The sequence below is a fragment of the Echinops telfairi genome, unplaced genomic scaffold, assembly GCF_000313985.2.
Source record: "Echinops telfairi isolate 266 unplaced genomic scaffold, ASM31398v2 ScPeMD7_10;HRSCAF=50, whole genome shotgun sequence".
NCBI lineage: Eukaryota > Metazoa > Chordata > Mammalia > Afrosoricida > Tenrecidae > Echinops > Echinops telfairi.
This window is the reverse complement of record NW_022103907.1, coordinates 5,031,671-5,037,122: the sequence shown is the minus strand read 5'-3', so window position 1 is coordinate 5,037,122 and position 5,452 is coordinate 5,031,671. Positions and strand designations below refer to the sequence as shown.

The window sequence follows — 5,452 nt, the reverse complement described above, 5'->3', positions numbered from 1 at the left end:
CGGCATTTGGTGTTTTCTCGGAGACGAAGCAAGGCAGTGGTTCTCAACCTTCCTAATGCCGCGACCCTTTAATACAGTTCCTCACGTTGTGCTGACCCCCCCACCATAAAGTTATTTTCGTTGTTACTTCTTAACTGTAATTTTGATACTGTTATGAGTTGTAATGTAAATATCTGATATGCAGGTTATATTTTCATTGTTACAAATTGAACATAATTAAATATAATTAAAGGCTAGTGATTAATCACAAAACAATATGTAATTGCATATTGTGAAATATTTATGTGTTTTCCGATGGTCTTAGGCGGACCCCTATGAAAGTGTCATTCGACCCCCAAAGGGGTCTCAACCCACAGTTTAAGGACTGCTGCTTTAAGGTGCATCCCTCACCTTTGTCTCTGTTCCTTGCGACTCAGTATCTGTATTCCTCTTTCACCTAGCTTTCCTCTGAGTAGCCTGCTCCACCATGCCTTCCAGAATTACCAAGGAGATTGCTTTTAGGCATTCACTCACAGTTCATACCACCACCAGTAACTCTTTGTGAGAAAGATGAGGCTATTTGGTCCCTGGAAGATTTATTGGAAAGCTTCGGAACTCTTCAGGGCCATTATGAGTTGGAATTGCAGTGGGTTTTTGGTTGGTGAATGCATTCCACTGTACTGATTGTAAATGTGTTGTGCAAGCACAGGAACAAAAGAATTACTGTGTGGAGAGAGGGCTGTTTAATGCATTATAAAAGAAAAATGAACTTGTGTTATTCTTATTACAGAAGTAATGTAGATGCATTGTAAAGCATCTAAAAATATTGGTGATAAAGTACAAGTAAATCCCCTGCAATTTTCAAGTTACCTTAATTTTTTTCCAAGCTTATAAATGTGATCTTTTTCCATGTATAAGCGTATGTTGGAGCTATTGCCTGTTGAGTTCCAGAAAACTGCAGTAAAGCAGACAGCACAATAAAACGACTCAGATGATTTTTGTTGTTGTTAAAAATGTTATAAAAGGAATCAGAACTCTTTCAAGTTTATGAGAAAGAGTGAAAAACTTGCAAATGGTCTGTTTAGAGCAGGCGTCCTCAAACTTTTTAAATGGGCCCAGTTCACTGTCTCTCAGAGGCCGGACTATAGTTTAAAATAAACCAACTATGAACAAATTCCTACACACACTGCACATATCTTATTTTGAAGTTAAAAAACAAACAGGGCAAAAACAGCCAGTGGGCCGGATAAATGTTCTCAGTGGGCCGCATGTGGCCCGTGGGCCGTAGTTTGAGGACCCCTTGTTTAGAGATTACTTTTGTTTAGTGATTAAAGTATGGTATATGACAACAGCTGGGGAAACTGATAAAACAAAAGGAGACACTGTATGATGAATAAGTAGATGTTTTAGTTTATATATCGGGAATTTTAGGGAATGTGTTTGAAGATGATCTCTGGTAGTGTAGTGGTTATGCTATGGACTGGTAACCACAAGGTTGGTTTGAAACCCCCTGGTGCTTCAGGAGAAAGAGGAGCCTTTCTACTCCTGTTCAGAGTTCAGAGCCTTGGAAATCCACTGGGGCAATTCTGCCCTGTCGTATAGGGTTTGCCCTGAGTCAGAATTGAAAACTCAATGGCTATGAGTTTGGGTTGGTAGAGTTTGTAACCCAACAATATTGAGTGACAAGTAGTTTTGTAAATAGGAAGATAACACACGAAGCAGAAGGAGGCCTGTGCAATTAATTTGACAAACTTCTTGGAGCACTTACAATATCTTTATTAAAATAATGTCCATTTTATATTTACAAACCACACCGCCCCTGTACATTAGTTTGTTATGCACATATGTATACGTGTGTGTGTCGTTTGAGCATATTATATATGAAAAAATATAGTAAGACCTTATGGGTTCAGAAGCCCTGGTGGCATAGTAGTTACCGAATATATTCGTGTATAAGCCGAGTGTCTCAGCACATTAAAAAAAGATCATTTTATTGGGGCCTCGTACAACTTTTATCACAATCCATCCATCCATTGTGTCAAGCACATTTGTACATTTGTTGTCATCATCAGTCTCAAAACATTTTCTTTCTACTTGAGTCCTTGGTATCAGCTCTTCACTTTTCCTCCTCCATGCCCCGCTCTCCCACAAACCCTCGATAATCTATGAATTATTATTTTTTTCATGTCTTACACTGTCCGATGTCTCCCTTCACCCACTTTTTTTGTCAGTCCCCCAGGGAGGGGGTCATATGTGATCCTTGTGATTGGTTTCCCCTTTCTACCGACCCTTCCCTCCCCACTCCTGGCATTGCTACTCTCACCGCTGGTCCTGAGGAGTTCCACTGTCCTGGATTCCCTGTGTTTCCAGTCCCCATCTGTACCACTATACATCCTCTGGTCTAGCTGGATTTGTAAGGTAGAATTGGGATCATGATAGTAGTGGGGGGAAGCATTAAAGAACTAGATGAAAGTTGCATGTTTCATTGTTGTTACACTGCACCTTGACTGGTTTGTCTCCTGTGACCCTTCTATAAGTGGATGTCCAGTTGCCTACAGATGGGTTTTGGGTCCCTACTCCGCAATCCCCCTCATTCAAAATGATAGGATTTTTTGTTCTTTGATGCCTGATTCCTGATCATATTGACACACTTCATGATCACACAGGCTGCTGTGCTTCTTCCATGTGGGCTTTGTTGCTGCTCAGCTAGATGGCTGCTTGTCTATCATCAAGCCTTTAAGACCTCAGATGTTATATCTTTTGATAGTTGGGCACCATCAGCCTTTCTTCACCACATTTGCTCATGCACCCACTTTGTCTTCAGCGATCGTGTAGGGAAGGTGAGCATCATGGAATTCCAGTTTAATAGAACAAAGTGTTCTTGCATTGAGGGAGTGGAGGCCCAATGTCTATCTATTACCTTAATACTAAATCTAAATATATGCACATAGATCTATTTCCCCATCCTCATATATAAATATATTTACATATGTACATGCCTGTATTTAGACTTCTATAAATGCCCTTTGCCTCCTAGTTCTTCCTTCCATACCCTTTTACTTTCCTCGTGTCCCACTATCATGCTCATCTATCTGAGTCTCAGTAATTCCTCTCGGTTACATTGCCCCTGATCAAGTCCCACCAGGCCTCCTACACTCACCGGTTTTTGATCACTTGTTGTTCCCTTGACCCTGGACTTGTTAACACGCACTTCCTTTCCCCGACCTCTCCCTCTCTCATGTCCCCCCCAATGGTCTGTCCCATTTTTCTCCTCCATATTGTTTATTCCACCTATCTTATCTGCATAGACCTACAGAGATAACAATATTCACAAAAACAAGACAGAGCAAAACAAAGCAACAAAACAACAACAAAAAAACTATGACAAAAAAAGAGGAAAGCTTGTAAGTAGTTCAAGATCTGTCTGTTGATCTTCAGGTGTATTTCCCCCGGTCGAGTCTGATGGGGTGCCACGCCTTGGCCCCAAATTCTATCCTTGGTATTCCCTTGCTACCCCCACTGTTCTGCTGCACGCTCCCAGTGTTTTGCCTTGGTGTGGTGTGGTCAGATCGGATGCAGTTCTCACACTGTGTCTCCAGTGTTCTCTGTTGTAGGGCCATGGGTCAGTGAGGGATGCCATGTCTCGTAGTGGGGCTGGCCATATGTTCCTATCTGTGCATTGGCTGCTCTGAGCAGGGACATATCTTCCTCAAGGCCTGGTGTGCCAGGATATGCTCCACTCTCTCTTCCTCCCTCTTCATTTGCTCTTGTTGAGGACATTTTTAATACAGTTTTTGTGGTAAAATTAGATATTTAGGTCAGCTTATACTTGAGTATTTACAGTACTTGTTGGGCTGGTAGGTCAGACTTTGAAACCAGCAGCTACTGCCTCCGTGGGAGAAAGACTGTGCTGTTTACTCCTGTAAAGAGTTACCGTGTCCAGTGCTGAGAGTGGTGACACCGGGAGGGTTGAGGGAGAGTGGAGTGGAAAGGGGGGTACCGATTACAAGGATCTACATATAACCTCCTCCCTGGAGGGTGGAAAACAGAAAAGTGGGTGAAGGGAGACGTTGGACATTGTAAGATATGATAAAATAATAATAATTTAAATTATCAAGCGTTCATGAGGAAGGGGATAGCGGGGAGGGAGGGAAAAAAGATGAGGAGCTGATATCCTCAAGTAGAAAGTAAATGTTTTGAGAATGATGATGGCAACAAATGTACAAATGTGCGTGACACAGTGGATGGATGTGTGGATTGTGATGAATTGCTCGAGCCCCCAATAAAATGATAAGAAAAAAAAAAGTTACGGTGTCAGAAACTCCCAGGAGCAGTTCTTCCCTGCTTTTTAGGGTTGCTGAGTTGGAATCAACTTGGTTGCAGTGAGTTTGGTTTTAGTTTTTATGGGCTCAGACATGACAGCAATTGTGAGGACTGGGCAGTGCTTTGTCCTATTGTACGTAGAGACACTGTGAGTTCTGACTGACTTGATGGCACCTAGCAGCAACAACTTTGTCTCTAAAAGAACAGAGACTGTTTGATAACCTGAATACTTCCTGCAGGAAATGTCTGTAATACTAGAAATCAGCTAAGATTGTTTAGGAGTAGTAGGTGGTGTTTTATAACTAGTTAGGCAAAATTTAGGCTTTCAGGTCACGAGATTAGTTTGAGAGTTCAGAAGCATAGTTGGTGATCCCAGGGTAGAAGCTGTTTGCCTTCATCTCTGTTGGGTGCTAATTGAAGCCAGAAGGAGAAGGTGCTGAAGTCTGCAGATGCATCTCCTTGCCAGGTGAAGCAGAGTCAGATATTTGGATTACTTTACAAGGTGATATATCTGAAACTGCTAAATTATGTGGGGAGGATAGCTTAATCATTAAACTATAAACTTTAAACTTGATCCATTAAACTTTAATGGATCAACTGTGGAGCCATTATTTATTTACAAGGCTTGTAGGCAGAAAATAATACAATCTTTGATGAGGTCCTGCTGTGTGTCTGATCCTTGCTTGATTCTTTTCATATATACATACCATGTGCACGTGTGTACTTAATAGCTTGCAGAGGAATGTTGATAACCCTCCACTGCCTCCACTTTTTAAAAAATTGATGAAACTGGCTCATTGATGTTTTTTCGTTCAAGTATTCCTCCACAACTTTATTTTAGGCCTGGGCATTGGGAGTCTAGAGTTTAGTAAGCATGCCAACTGATTCTTATCCATATGATTTTCAAACCACAGATTTTGAAGCACAGGATTCCTTGTTCTTGGTTGGCAGTTTGAATTCCTTTTCTGTAACCATGCTGACCAAGTTCTCAATCTTTTGAGGCCTCAGATGGCTATCCAGAACAATAAATAACTTGGCAATAGTGGTCAGAACATTAATTTCATGACTACTTTGGTACTCGTTAACTGCTTAAATAACAACCTAGTCCACGTGCTCCATATTTGACAAACTTTTCACAAAGGATTAACAC

At 41.3% G+C, this 5,452-nt stretch overlaps 1 pseudogene; it reads right to left on the bottom strand.

Annotated features, from left to right (window-relative positions):
• The window catches only part of LOC101661023, an 8,324-nt pseudogene that overhangs the window by 940 nt on the left and 1,932 nt on the right, over nt 1-5,452 (bottom strand).